The 16,499-nt window shown below is 41.0% G+C and overlaps 1 protein-coding gene across 9 annotated transcripts in view; it reads left to right on the top strand.

Moving 5' to 3' along the window:
• LOC137630680 (putative sodium-dependent multivitamin transporter) overlaps nucleotides 1–16,499 on the top strand; it is a 202,626-nt gene that overhangs the window by 101,059 nt on the left and 85,068 nt on the right. The window lies entirely within an intron of this gene.

The raw sequence follows: 16,499 nt of genomic DNA, 5'->3' as shown, positions 1-16,499 counted from the left end.
TATTTTATTACTCTTTTCCAGACTGATTGTATTGCATTAGGAGCCACACTGTTAATCACTAACAGTTGTTACCTGTTATTTCTAGATGAAAAGATTAATTATGTGGCAGGGTGACTAGATGGCTATACATAAATATTTTTGTGAAACTTAAATTACTTCAAAATTGTCATCTTTTTTCAACAGTTTCTTCAGTTTGAAGGATTAATTTGAAAACGGCAAGCTTTTTAGTATATACAGTGGCCCAGTATTGGCTACAGTGATTCATTCTTGGTGTGATCAATACAATTATATGAAACCTACTCCAACACTTAATTTGGGCTTAATAGGGACAGATATTGATTTGTATGTGAACATCATCACTTTAATGGCTTGGCTCTGTTGGGTTAGAAGTTAGATATTTAGTGAATCCCCCCCCCCCACTGTCATGTATACTTTTCCACCCGCTCTTTTTGGTATGTTTCTCCCCATTTTTTCACCTGGTCCAAGTCTTCAGCAATGCTTTAATCTCACAGATTTTTTATTATCCGTAAGTACTACTGTAACCCTACTCCTCACGCCTTCCCATCCCTTGCCCAAGAAATCTCTATTTTGGCTTTCTGTTTTTCAACCTCTTAGACACCTTTCTTAGCGACTTCTCATTAGTAATAACATTTTCTCCAAAAGCACTCTTACCAAAAAGTTCAGCATTTTTGAGTTACAGCTCTTCAAAAACTCTTCTGTCTTAGTGTTGATGCTTCCACGGAGTTAAGATGTACGGGCCTTTATACTTGTCATGGAACCTTCCACTGTTTACCACTGGTATACTTTTATTCATTAGATGTCTACCAGTATCTTTCATCTTTGATATGGTTGTTGGTATTTTTCTTAATGACCTCCGCATATCATTTTCCCTGAATCACCATGGCACCATAGTAGTAAAAGTTCTGCCTTTATGATGGGCAATTCCATTGCAACTCTGTCCTCTTCCTCCTCCCACTTTACAGCTGCTACTTGATTATTTTTTCAGGCATTTCAAATCCCATACTTTATTTTCATGTAATTCTAAACATCTGTGTTCACTCTTTCATATTCAAAGGTCTAGATGAGTGAGATAGTAAATTCATGACTTCAGTCACTGTGATAACTTTTAGTAATAGTACTTGCTAAAGTAAAAATTTTACTGGTTGTACATATTTAATCTTGGGACTACTAAAGTGTTTTATTTTGATCAAGCTGCCAATCATTCACACCAATATCAATTTTAGAGTATTAGGAATTTTCTTTACCATCAAGTGTGTAATAAACCTGCTTATGTTACTTAAAGCTCAGCAACCATCATTTGTAAGAATTTTTATCTGAGAGACATTAATTATAGATGCTATGGGTACATTACATTTATCAAGATAGCCAGAATGCTGGCCAAGGAATCTCAGTAGGTGAGTAGGTTTAAATTCATAAGAATCATTTGAAAGTGACAGTGCTTAGTAAAAGGCTTTTACTCTTTAGTTGCTTTTATTTTATTTCTTAATGATCAACCTTTTGTAGAAGCTGTAGTCATTTTTTCCCCCCAAGTTTTTTAGTGATGAACTAGATTGATGAGATTTAACTTTTGTGGTCATTTATATTTCAAAATAGTTTTGTATATTCATGTTTCTAGTGGTCAAATATTTTCTTGCTGAATAGATTAAGACTACTGTTTTTGAAGTGATATGCGGCCTTCATAATCTAATAGATTTTAATCCTGTTGAATACTGACTGTCAAGACCTGTGTAGCTCTGCAAGACCTTTTTCAGTAGTTTTCTGCTTGGCAATGACTAGTTTCAAGGAATTTATGGATGTAAAGAAAAAAATCTTTGTCCTCCTCTGAAGGCAAATCTTATTAAAAATCTGTTTTATGGTCCAAGTTGTCAACTCTTAATGAAAGTGAAATATATAAAGTACAGTATATATACACTATTCTATTCTCTTTATCTGCCATGTTAATATCCCCAATTTTGGGAGGTACCCGGCATCAAAAAGAAAATAACAAAAGGGGATTTTTCTTCTCGGCGTTCCTCCCTGCCTGACGAGGAATTTAGCAAAGTTTGGTAGGTACTGCTAGGGTGCCACAGCCCACCCTCCTCTGTTTTCCACTGCAAAGGAAACTTCATATGCTGACTCCCCTACTACAGATACCTCAACGGTCACCTAGGTGACCCGAGGTAGCAGTGGGGCCAATTGGAACTGCATCACAATCGTTTGCCATTCATTCCTATTTCTAGCATCATCTTTTGTCTCGCATCTATTCTCCTGTCATCTAGGGGTTTCTTCACACCATCCATCCACCCAAGCCTTGGCCTTCCTCTTGTACTTTTCCCATCAACTCTTGTATTCATCACCACCTTCAGTAGATGGCCATTTTCCATCCCCTATACATGGCCAAACCACCTCAACACATTCATATCCATTCTGACTGCAAATTCAGTTCTCACACCTGTTCTCACCCTCACTACTTCGTTCCTATCCATATCCAATCGAGTTACACCAGCTATAATCCTCAAAAACTTCATCTCGAACACATTCAATATCTGTCTCTGGGTCACTTTCATTCCCCACAACTATGATCCTTACATCACAGTTAGTACAATCACTTTCCCATACAGAACTCTATTTACATTCATTCCTAACCTTCTATTCGTCACCCTCCCTTCACTACCCTTAACACTTTATACCCTTCTTTCACTTTCTGACGTACATCTGCTTCCACCACCATTTATAGCAACAACAAAACCAAAGTACTTAGAACTGATCTACTTCCTCAAATAATTATCCATTTAACATGACATTCAATCTGGCACCACCCTCCCTTCTCGTGCTTCTCATAACCTTACTCTTACCCACATTAAATCTTCAACTTTCTTCTCTCACACACACTTCCAAACTCTGTCACTAAGTGACACAGCTTTTCAGTGTGTGCAACCAGTACAGTATCATTTGCAAACAACTGATTCACCTGTTACTCATGATCACTCTCTTATGTCATTTTCAATCCTTGACCAAGCACAAGAGCATTCACCTCTTACAGCTCCATCAACAAACAAATTTTCAATATACTTACCCGATGATCATGTAGCTGTCAACTCTGTTGCCCGACAGAAATCTACGGTCGGGATACGCCAGCGATCGCTATACAGGTGGGGGTGTACACAACAGCGCCATCTGTGAGCAGGTACTCAAGTACTTCTTGTCAACAAGAACTCAATTTTTCCTCTGTCGTGCCTCCGGCTAGACCTACTTGGATACGCTGTTGATTCTGGAGTTATTGTTCACGATTTGGTGATGTATTTGCTCTAGAGTTTAGCCTTCGCTATTCAGGAAGCTTTATCTTTAGCTTAGCAAGCTTTTGGAATTAATTTGAATTAATTATGGTGACGAAGAGAGTATGGACTCTCTTTCACTTTTAAATGGCCGACCCTTCCCTTAGACGGAAGTGTTGGTGTCGAAGAGAGTATAGACTCTCTTTCACTTTTTATTTTATATCTCTCCGCCATTTATAGGCCTCTTCGATTAACTTTCCTTTTATTATAAACTTAAAAAATTTTTTTTTTATGTTTGTTTATATGCGACCTTTCCTAATAGTAGGCGGTCCTTACTTGGAACCGAAGTTAATTAACATTGAGCTCGTCATATCGTTTTTCCTGTTAAGAATTTATGTTATTTTAATTTTAATGTTTTTGAAAGAATTTCTTTGATAAGTCTCGTACTGTTTTCAAAGTTGAACTAACGTTTTGTTTAGTCTCCGCAGTTGTTGACGTTCAGAACGTTCAACTTGCGCTCTATCGTTACGATAGAGAGAGAGTATTTCACGGTTTCACGTTGCAGTAAGAGTAAACCGATTCTAGCGTTTCGTTCATTCTTTCTTAGCTTAAATGGTTTTAATTCTAATAAAGGAACTTTTTATTTGGGAAACCTTTCAGTTTTTTTCCTTTAACAAATAATATGTTTTAACGATATATATAATTGGGCTCATCTCTCAGGTTCTAAGTCAAGAGAGAGAGAGAGAGAGAGAGATAGAGACGGAGGGAGAGAGAGGAGGATAAACGTTTCGTTCAAGCGGGTAACGTTGTTCTCGTTTTTTGCTCTTCTCCCTAGTCGATAGAGGGGAAGAAGGTAAAACGTTTCTAGAGTTTTATTCTTGTTCCCAGGCTTTATGCGGTGAGAGATTTTAAACGTAGTTTATTTGATCTAGTGTTTAGTCTCTTTTCCAGCCACTGAATTCTTTATCTTTCATTATGTTTTTCTGTTACATTGTAATACTGTTTTCGCAATTACTACCTTTTAATGAAGGATAGGATTGCGTGTTTCAGGTACAAACCACTTAAAGTTTCGAGTTCAGTGAAATAAGTGCAAACAGAAAATCAAAAGTGATAAAGTGATATGCGCAAAGTGTTACAGTGTTGCGTTCGAGGGTTCGTCTGTTCGTGCCAGTTGTTCACCTAGTCCGATACCTCTTACAAGCTCCCAAGCCCAGGGGAGAAGTAATGTCGAAGGACTTATGGGTTCCTCAGGCCTTGATCGACGAACAGACGTTTCCCTCCGTGGTTTCGGGTGTATCTACACACGTTGCCGACGTGATCACCCCACCCACACAAAGACGAGAGAGCCCATTTATTCCTCGTCTGCGGAAGAGGTTTCTCGCAGAAACCATGGACCAAATCTTGCAGCTTTTAAGTGCAAGTCGGTCCCTTCCGCGCAAGTCCAACGGCCTAGGTGTAGCCACTGGGTCAGTTCGGACTCGCTGCAGTACAACAACTGCACACCTCCTAAGAGAGGCTAGGTGGTACCGCAACAGGCAGTAACTCCGTCTGTTGCCGCACCAGCTGTTTTAGACCCTCAGTCACAACGGACAGTAGCTCCGTTTGTTGTTGTCTTTCATAGACCCTAGTGGTCCATGCTGCAGACTATACAGTCTCAGCTTGCTCCTTCATGCAGGAGTATCATGCTGGAAGGTTGACAATGCAGCCTGTTAACCTACAACCCGCCGAGGTTGTGCGCTCAGCAGATACTGCGGCTGCCTGCTCCCACCCTCCACCTGTGAGAGCTCCACCACCGATGCGCAGTCCACCCTGCCAGACGCATGTTCTTGCTGCACCATCTGCTAACATGCGTGAGCTACCGCATCAGCAGTGGGAAGGTTCTGTAGAGCTGCCGGGTTCCAGCACTATGCGGCATTCTCCGCAGCCCATGCAGCATGCTCTGCATACCTTACAGCATGCTCTGCATACCTTACAGCATGCTCTGCATACCTTACAGCATGCTCTGCATACCTTACAGCATGCTCTGCATACCTTACAGCATGCTCTGCATACCTTACAGCATGCTCTGCATTCCTTACAGCATGCTCTGCATACCTTACAGCATGCTCTGCATACCTTACAGCATGCTCTGCATACCTTACAGCATGCTCTGCATACCATACCGCATGCTCCTCAACCCACCGCAGCCCCTCCCACGCACCAGCACTCTACTTTTGTTGTTGCCAGCTCCCACACTCCGACTGCGGAGAAGGTTGACGATGCACCCGTGGGCCTACACCTCCCACGGTTGTGCGCCCGGCATGGCTTCCTGCTCTCACACTCTTGTTGTGAGAGCTCCTCCACCCATGCACAGTCAACCCTGCCAGATGTATGATGACTCCCACACACAGAGCACTCCGTTGCCGTGCGGGAGCTACCACAAGCTGCCGTGTTTTGACACGGTGTGTCAGCCTCCACAACACACTGTGGTTACCGCCACTCGCCAGCAGCAAACTAGTCAGGCAGGAGTTGAGGCTTCCCCACACAACTTTGGTTGTTGCCAACTCACAAACTGTCATGCAGTTACATGACGTTGCCTTCTGGTCTGCTACTTATACACCAGTGCTGTATGTCCTCACGCTCCTGTTGTGGTTGACAGTTCAGTTTTTGACAGTTCACAGACTGTCAAGCAGTTTCATAACGTTGCCTTCTGGTCTGCTGCTTTTGCACCAGTGAAACCCTCACTGAGAGAACTTGGCTTTTCTCGGATATGGTTCCTGTAGATGAGAAAGTGCTGTTCTCCCTCCTTCTGATATTCCCTTGAGGACTCTGTCATTTGGAGAGGAGCCTTAAGCTGCTTAGCCTCCTATGGACTTTTATTTAAGCATAACATGCTTCCAGGGAGGGTAAATGGTTCCGCTTCAGTCGCTAACCCCGTCTGTTGCCACACCTGCTCCCATAGACCTTGGGCTTGGTTGCAAGACATGCAGTCCAAGCTTTGTCCTTGATAGAGGATTTTTTACGGACGCTGAGGTATCCTACTCACGTCCGCCAGTTCAGATGGTTCCTCCACCGGTGCGACCCAGTGTGGGTTGACAGTCGCACGTTGATGTTATGCTACTCTCGGAGGTGGTTGTGGACGTTCAGTGTGTCACTGGGAAGACGTTCAACAACCAGCAGAGTTGTCTTGTTGTGACGCAGTGCGGCAACCTCAGCAACCCGATAAGGGGTTGTCTGTACTACCCAGACAGTCTAGACAGTTTCGGGTTGTCGCTGTTCTTCCTCGCTTCCCCATGGTTGACAGTTCACAGACTGTGCAGCAGTACCATGATCTTGTGTCCGGCTCCGTCACGCATCCACCAGTGCGACCGGATTCAGCAAGTCAGACGTTGCCCACTCCGTTGCCGTTTCCTCATCAGTTTCGGATGAGGAACCCTCTGATGAGGACATGGCTGAACAAGAAGATCAATCCCCAGCCCTGCTATCCATCCAGAAGATGCTGAAGAAGGAATACAGCCCTGTCAGGCTGTGGATGAGTCTGGTTAGGACACTGTCATCCGTGGTGCATTTGGTGTCACTTGGAAGACTACACCTCCGTCCTCTTCGGTTTCATCTAGCTCTTCACTGGAAAAGGACAAGACGCTAGAAGCGGTCTCGATCCTGGTTTCCGGAAGATAAGTCTGGTCTAACCTGAGGAAAGGACTTTATCAACCTTTTATAGGGTCTTCCCCTGACTGTTCAGACTCCCAACCACGTTCTCTTCTCAGACGCATCGGACGTAAGCTGGGGTGCGACCTTAGGCGGTAGGGAATGCTCGGGATTATGGAACTCGCGTCAAAGGTCAATGCATTTTAACTGCAAGAAGCTTCTGGCAGTAAGTCTGACCTGGAAAAGCTTCAGGTCTCTCCTTCAAGACGAAGTCATGGAGGTCAACACGGACAACTCCCTGCTTTGATGTTCATCTCCTAGCAAGGAGGGACCTACTCTCTGACATGGTGCGAGTTTGCTAGTGACCTCCTCTCCTGTTCAACAGGTCTAGACTTTTCACTAGTAACAAATTTCTTCCAAGGCAACTTGAATGTCTTAGCAGTTTGTCTCAGTAGGAAGGGACAATAATTCCAACATATTGGACCCTCCACAGAGATGTATGCAAGAGACTTTGGGTCACCTGGGGCCATCCAACCATAGATCTCTTCGCAACCTCGATGTCTAAGAGGCTCTCAACAGACCCAGCAGTGGTTCTTTTAGATGCCTTTCTACTAGATTAGTCTCATCTAGATCTTTATGCATTCCCTCCGTTCTAGTTTGTCAACAAGGTACTGCAGAAGTTCGCCTCTCTCGTTGGGACAAAGTTGACACTAGTTGCTTCCCTCTGGCCCGCGAGAGAATAACTTACCGAGGTACTTCGATGGCTAGTAGACGTTCCCAGAACTCTTCCCCTAAGGGTGGACCTGCTACGTCTGCCACGCGTAGAAGGTACTCCAAGGCCTCCACGCTCTTCGTCTCACTGCCTTCAGAGTATCGAAAGACTCTCGAGAACTAGAGGTTTTTCGAAGGTGGCAACCAGAGCGATTGTTAGAGCAAGGAGAACATCCACCCTTAGAGTCTACCAATCGAAGTGGGGAATCTTCCTAAACTGGTGCAAGTCAGTATCCGTATCCTCGACCAGTACCTCTGTAACTCAAATAGCTGACTTCCTCTTATATCTGAGAAAAGAGCGATCTCTTTCAGCTCCCACTTTCAAGGGTTACAGAAGCATGTTGGCATCAGTCTTCCGTCACAGAGGCTTAGATCTTGTTAACAATAAAGATCTACAGGACCTCCTTAAGTCTTTTGAGACCACGAAGGAGCGTCGTTTGGTTACACCTGGTTGGAATTTAGACGTGGTTCTAAGATTCCTTATGTTAGACAGGTTCGAACCACTTCAATCAGCCTCCCTGAAAGATCTCACCTTTAAGACTCTTTTCCTGATATGCTTTACCAGCTAAAAGAGTCAGTGAGATTCATGCCTTCAGCAAGAACATCGGATTTTCATCCGAAACGGCTACATGTTCTACATCTTGGTTTTCTAGCCAAACACGAGCTGCCTTCTCGGCCTTGACCAATATCGTTCGTTATTCCAAACTTATCGATATGGTTGGAAAGGAACTAGAAAGAGTATTATGTCCTGTAGAGCTCTTAAGTTTTTTTTTTTAAAAACCTTTATGAGGCCCGTCTGAAGCTTTATGGTGTTCAGTTAAGAATTCATCTTTGCTTATGTCGGAGAATTCTTTATCCTATTATTTTCAGACTGTTAATACGAGAAGCTCATTCCCTCTTGAATGAGGAAGACCAAGCTTGGCTGAAGGTAAGGACACACGAAGTTAGAGCTATCACAACTTCCGTGACCTTTTAATAAAATAGATCTCTGCAAAATATTTTCGACGCAACCTTTTGGAAAAGCTAATCAGTGTTCGCGTCTTTTATCTTAAGAATGTCCAGTCTCTTTACGAGAACTGCTACACTCTGGGACCATTCGTAGCAACGAGTGCAGTAGTGGTGGGGGCTCCACCACTACAATTCCCTAATTCCAGAACCTTTTTAATCTTTCTCTTGAAATATTTCTGGGTTGTCCGGAAGGCTAAGAAGCCTTCCGCATCCTGGTTGATTTGGCGGGTGGTCAAATTCTTTCTTGAGAAGCGCCTAGATTAGAGGTTGTGATGAGGTCCTTTAGTATGGGTTGCAGCCCTTAATACTTCAGCACCTAGGAGTCGCTCAGCATCCTAAGAGGATCGCTAGGCTCAGTAAGGAAGACGTACTTAAAAAGGCAGAGTAATGGTTCAAGTCGACTTCCTTACCAGGTACTTATTTATTTTATGTTTGTTATTTTGAATAACGGCTAAAATAAGATACGGGATACTTAGCTTCTTTGTTAACATGTATGCTGGTCTCCACCCACCACCCTGGGTGTGAATCAGCTACATGATCATCGGGTAAGATTAATATTGAAAAATGTTATTTTTATTAGTAAAATAAATTTTTGAATATACTTACCCGATGATCATGAATTAAAGGACCCGCCCTTCCTCCCCATAGAGAACCAGTGGACCGAGGAGAAAATTGAGTTCTTGTTGACAAGAAGTACTTGAGTACCTGCTCACAGATGGCGCTGTTGTGTACACCCCCACCTGTATAGCGATCGCTGGCGTATCCCGACCGTAGATTTCTGTCGGGCAACAGAGTTGACAGCTACATGATCATCGGGTAAGTATATTCAAAAATTTATTTTACTAATGAAAATAACATTTTAACAACCATGGCGGTATCACACATCAGTGTGTCTCACTGGAAACCACTCACGCTTCATTTCTTATCTTATCACACGCATAACTACTTATGTATAAACTCTTCACAGCTTGGAACAACTTTTCACCATTTCCATATAACTTCATTGAATTCCACATTGTTTCCCTATCAATTATTATAAGTTTTTTTTAGATCCATAAATGTAGCATGTGTCTCCTTACCTTTTGCTAAATATTTCTCGCATATCTGCTTAAATCTAAAAATCTAAAAACACTAACACCAAGAGACATAAGGACACAAGGGAAAGGGGTAAGGATACGGGCACAGGAACCACGTGGTAAACACAAAGGGTCGCACTGGGTAAGAGAGAGGGCGGCGGGATGTGAATCACGTCGCGACCAGAAACTTACTGAGGAGCACGACCTAATCTAGCACGCTCTCTGACCCCGGGTCGCCTCGGCGCGTATCACTCCGCCTGAGGTCACCCATAGAAAATGGGAATAGGGTAAACTACACAAAATTCTGGTCGGTTGGGAAGAGTTACCAGTAACTCCTAAGAAAGCAGTTCTAGGTAAGTATGTTAGGAAAAATACAAATTACTTAAAATTTGTGATATCTAATCCATACATCCCCTATCTCTTATAAAACCACCCTGCACATCTAAGATGGCATCCACTGTTTTATCCTTAATCTTATTAACATTCTACCATACACTTCAACTATATTCAGGTAACTAATACCCTTGAATTTTAACACTCCTGCACATCTCTCTTACCTTTGTATAGCTTAACAATACATGCACATATCCAATCCACTGGCACTATTGACAATACAATATGAAATATATGTTATGCAGTCTCACCAACTATCCCCGTACATTCACAGCCCCCCTCCTTTAACATCTCAGCCCTCGCACCATCCATACCAAGTGCTTTTCCTTCTCTCGTTTCATCTAGTGCTCTCTTCACCTCCTCTTGTAATCTATCTCATCCTCATCTACCATCTCTGCCATCTCAACACCTGCAACAGCAATTATATCTGCCTCCTTATTATCCTCAACATTCAGCAGCCTTTCAAAATATTCAGCCCACCTATTCCTTGCATCATCTCATCTCAACAACCTTCCATTTACATCTTTAACTGTCTCTTCATTCCTCAATCCACCCTTCCTTACTCTCTTCACTTCTTTCCAAAACTAATAATTTTTTTTCATACAAATGACCCAATCCTTGACCCCATCTCCAGTCAGCCGCCTTCTTTCCCTCAGCTACTTTAAGTTTTACTTCCACATTTTTCTCTATGTTTTTCATAATTCTTTACGCTATTACTTAGCAGCCATGTCTCAAATGCCTTCTTTTCCTCTTCCACCTTCTTCTTCACTCCTTTATACTGTCACTCGCTACCCTTCCTCATGCTGCCTCCAACAATCCCCTTACCACACACATTACCTGTAAGCCCAACCAAATTTTCTTTTACTAACTTCCATTACTCCTCTAGATTCACCCTGTTATGCCACTTCCAACCTTTCTCGATATTCACTTTTTACCTCCGGTTTTTTTCAATTCTTACTCTTTCACTACTACGCTTGTACATCATCCCATTCTATTTCCCCACTCTTTTGCTACAATTAATTTTCCTTCAACCAGAAAATGATCAGACATGCCCCTAAACACGTGCACATCTTTCACAATTCCAAACATTCCTCTTGTCATCAACACACAATCCATCAATAAAGTATTGATAATGATAATTTTAGAAGTGTCTATACAAGATTTAAAAGGGTAAATTTTGGACATCATCATATTTGAGAGGCAAGGCTAGTGTTAGTGTATACATTTTTGTGGGATGATGTAGGACTAGAGTTTTGGGAGGACTTTGATTCTGGAAATGCAATAAAGCTATCGGTTTCTATTATCTAACAATTTTTTTTGTAGATTGCATGATATTTTACTGAAAGTTAGCTGAGAAGTCTTAAGTTGCCAAAAATGTGAAAAGTAAGCTCATAGCTCCTATTGAGATAGCAGTGAATTGACTGATTGTAAATATTAGGTGTTTATTGATTTTTGCATCACTTTCATTTTATAGTTGTAATGGATCAGCAAACTTTATTTTGCATAGTAAAAAATAAATAGGACCTGGGATTACTACCCTATATAGACCTGATGTAAACCTCTAATCAAATGAAGTTTTATTTTTCTAAAACACACTAGATATGAATTTTTGCATTATGGTAAAAAAAATAAACCCAAAAAATCATGGAACAAAAATTGGAAAAAAGGGCAGCGTTTGATTGTTTTATAATGTTTTAAGTTATATACCAAAGTTCAATGCTATATCTTTAAAACTAAGGGAGAAAATAGAATTTGAAGGTCAATAAGTATAGTTTTCAGATACAGGCATTCAAAGTTTTTCTTTGTATTTTTACAAAGACAATATTAATAAATCATGATTATTATGAATTTTGTTCCTTTTTGGATATTAATAAACCAAAAACAAAGTTATTTATTATTATTTAATCATAAATACAAATCCCCTTGCTCAATATCTTGCTTCTTTAGGCGAGATGGTCGCTCCATCATCATCATCTCTCCTTCACTCACTCCACAAATTTTGCTGATATTACCCACTTCTGAACTATTATTAGAGCAAATTTTCTTCTTCATTATGTTAGCGAGATGTTGAAATTGTCTTTTGCTCTTTAGCATGATGAAATTCTTGCCGAAACCAAGAAAAACAGATGTAAAAAAGAGTGAATGTCAGAGGTCAAGCTCAAACGTGTACTCTCTGAGGTTTCCGCTACGACTGAAGGCCGAAGGGTGTAATTACCATGTAATACATCGTCTTGTGACTCATGTAATCTATACAGATGCCATTGCTCACAATTTGCTTTATATTAAAATTTAATAATTATCAAAATTTACAATAACAGTAGAAATACTGTATTATCTTGTAGGGAGCAATATTTTTGATTTATTAAATTACTTTTACTAATTACCGTATAACTATGAAAGTAAGAGGAATTTTAACAAAATATTTTGTATACGCATTCTCCATTGCCATACGAAGTTCGGTGAATTTTTTTCAGCATTTTGTGTTTTTCTTCCTATATCCCCATATATTGGGATACTGGCCGGGCCCCTTACATGATCCTCATGTGACAGGCAGTTGAGGATGTAAACAATGTAAATGATGTAACAAATGCCACTATCCCCGTACTGGATGAGCCCATTTCGCCTGCACAGGTGCATAAACAAGTAAGGAAAATGAAGCCTGACAAAGCATGCGGACCAGACGGGCTCTCCCCAGGTGTATCAACCCTACTCCCAGCGCAATGGATACTTGCAGTTACAACATTATTTAACGTGTTCTTTACTGGTTTGTATCTTAGCCCATGGACGAGGGCAAAAATGTTTACCATTTTTAAGAAGGGAAACAGATGAGACCCAAATAATTAGAGAGGAATCAGTGTAATAAATTGTATAACAAAATTATATAATATGGTGTTATGTCATCGGCTAGAAAAATGGTTCAAACTTTTCAGGGAGCAGGCAGGTGCACAAAAAAGCCGTGGTTGTCTTGAACACATCGTTACTCTACGCTTTCTTACCAATACTGTTAAGAGGAAGAAACTTCAACTTTTTGTAACATTTATTGATTTTTCTAAAACTTAAGATCTAGTGCCTAGACAACAGTTGTTTGAAGTACTAAAGAAGCTTGGTTGTCGTATGGTGATGTTGGCAGCAATAATAGCAATGTATAGAATGACAGTGTGTGTTGTGGGTGCTTCGGTTATGACTGCTACAATAGGTGTTAGGCAAGGTTCTCCAACTTCGTGTCTCCTACCTGTATTGTTTGTTAATGAGCTGATGGCAGTGATGAAAGAGAGATGTCAACCAGAAGGATTCCTACAGTGGTCACACATCCTAGTTGTGATGGACGATACAGGGTTGCTCTCAACAAGTAGGGACAGTATGATTAGGAAGCTAGAAATTGCAATGGCAGCACTTTACTGTCAAAGGCAGGGTATGATAATGAATAGTATTAAAACCAAGTTTTTTGTAATACAGTAATACCTTGATATACGAGCTTAATGCTTTCCGGGACCCGAGATCGTATGTCAGTTTGCCTCTATATCGGATCAGTTTTTCCCATATAAAATAACTAAAAAAAAATTAATCCGTTCCCACCCTCTGCAAAAACTTCTAAAAAACATGTTTTTAATTGTTCTTATTCACAACCTACGCTCATAAAATAACTATTACTGGTTATGATCTGCAGTAAAATGTAACATTGTTATGGAGTTCTTACCTTCGAGACAGACTGTAGCAGCTAACGGCGGTGTGTGCGGAGGAGGAGGGAGAGAGAAAGGGGTGGAGAGAGACTTGCAGGCAACACGTTCGGTACGCTAAACTTTTGTAACACTACGTAACATAACTTAAACTTTAAATTTAACTTAAATGAAATTAGCTTACCGTTCACACACTTAAAAATAAATGTTAATCTTACATTACACTAAACTTAATTCTAATTTTGTTTTCCTTTTCATTTTTTTACTTTTCTTCTTCCGGCTTGGCTCTTTTTGCCTCGCTTTCACCTTCACTTTTTGCCGGCCTTTTTAAAAGGAACCTATCTAGGGATGTTTGCTATTGTCTCCCCTTCAAAATGTTACGAAAATGACGTACACAAGGGTCGTCACAAAAGGCTAACACACGATCACACGCCGACTTGTCCTGGTACCTCTTTTTCCATAAAATCAGAAAACTCCTGCCACTTCGCTAACATGTCTCTGATTTCCTTCTGTATAGCATCTTTCTGCTTGAGCAGGTACATATTGTTGATGTACTCCTCTCATATTGGCGAGACAGCTCAGTCACCCGTACACCACTCATGTTTTTCGATTATTTCATTCTTTATCTCGATTGTCATCATACACTTTTTATTTTCACTACCCTTGTTTACACTCGCTTGCTTTGGACCCATTGCTTATTTACTTGATTCTGTACTGATTAACACGAAAGATGCGTAAAAAATCCAAACACTACGGTTGATGCTCGGAGATAACTTTACGCGACGGAGATCCGACGGGAAAGAGTGAGCGTTGCTGTCCTCGTGAGCAGCCTCTCGCACACTCGGTCACCTAGCGGCCGCATAGGAAACCATCTCGTATCTTCGTATCTCAAATTTCTCTCTTATCTTGGGGCAAAAATTTGCTAGAAACTATCCTCATCTCAAATTTCTCATATGTTGGGACACTCGTATGCGAAGTATTACAATACTGTAAATGGTGGGAAGGGGGACACGGATCCGATCCGGGTGAACGGCTTAATTATAAAGCAGTGTTCTAGCTACGTGTATTTGGGCTCACTCTTTACAAATGATGGTTCAGTGTCCTCAGCTGTCCAACTGCACTCCAAATGTAAGTTGTGTCATGGTTTGAAATATGTATCTTTCTTAAATAAAAATAATATCCCGTTTATTGTTAAAAGAAAAGTGTTCAACGCAGCCTTGATCTTGTTATTAATGTACGGTTGCGAGTCATGGGTTGGTGCGGATGTGACACCTGTTATTAAGTTATACAACTTTGGCTTAAAACAATTTTTAGGAGTAAGAAGGTCAACGTCTAACCTTGTGTGCTACGCATAGGCCGGATTTCCTACCCCCACAGGAATTTATTAAATGGACTTCATAAGTTTTTTCACATAATGTGGGTAGATAGATCAAGTATGCATGACAACCCGTTATCACTTGCCATCAGAGTTGCTATCAACGCAAAAACGCACATGGGGAGAATTGTGGACGAGTTCATTCATAATAGAGTTCTCGGCAAATCTGCTCTAATAAGTAATGTGCACATTATGGTAACGGGCTTAGTTGCATCAATGTGTCTTATTAATAAAAAAATAAATCCTACCTGTCAAGTGCACGAGATATACAAAATAAGACACTCGATTAATGAGAATCTCCAAATACGGTTCACGAGGTTCAATGTGTGTGTGGTTACAGTTTAGCGGTAGAGACAAGTAGATGGAACAGGAGTGGGTTAGGTCGGCTTCCTATCAAGGAATGTCTGTGTAGGTGCAGCCTTATACAAACTAAAAGACATGTAGTTGAGGTCTATCCTTTAACAGAGCCATTCAGAATCCATTATAATATCAACTTTTGATAAGCCATGTAAATTAATCCATGAGATTTTGATGGTGTACATATTCTGGTAGGCCGATACATCTTTTGTTTTCTTATTTGTATATTTTGTCTGTTCTTTTATATCTTGTTATTTTGTGGACTTTAACTATTTGGTAAAGAATAATTGTAAACCGGTAACTTTGTGGTTTATTATAGGTTATCTGTATATGGTAAAACTTTGTAGCTGTGGTCAATAAATTATCTATCTATCTGTGAACCCCTCTTTGTGGTCGTGCGCCAGAGTTTGACCATTGGCTTGTTTAGAAACACTTATGAGAGCTCGCCTTTAGCAAACAAGTGCAAAAAATTTTTCTCCTGTTACCTGAGCACAGGACTTTGAGCATTCTGTCTCACCAGTGTGCGCATCTATTCTTGCATCGGCAAATGATGGTTCAGCTCAAGTGCATTCTTGCGCCCAGGATAGAGCAGGCATGCAGCCTTATAATTGCTCTAAATTCCCCTTTGGTTTGTCAGGAGAAGCAAATACCTCACTATAGGAAATTATTCCAGTACATCCACACACAACTGAGGGCATGCACATGTATATATATCATAGATACTGCCTGCCTGACCCAAGACAAGTACTCCTCTTATAAGAAGTACGTTGGAGCACAAGAATATAAGTTCTCTCCTATTGAACACCAGTCTTCAACGAGCCATCCAGTTCATGCTCATTATAAGCAAGTGCATTTTATGGAAGGGAAATGAATTCTAGAGTCATCATGGGGTCAGATCCAGGAACTCGCCCTTATCATAAACTGCTGGATTCTCATGGGC

This window comes from Palaemon carinicauda, chromosome 38, assembly GCF_036898095.1.
Source record: "Palaemon carinicauda isolate YSFRI2023 chromosome 38, ASM3689809v2, whole genome shotgun sequence".
Taxonomy (NCBI): Eukaryota; Metazoa; Arthropoda; class Malacostraca; order Decapoda; family Palaemonidae; genus Palaemon; species Palaemon carinicauda.
Note: the sequence above shows the minus strand (reverse complement) of the source record. Positions and strands in the feature narration are given on the sequence as shown.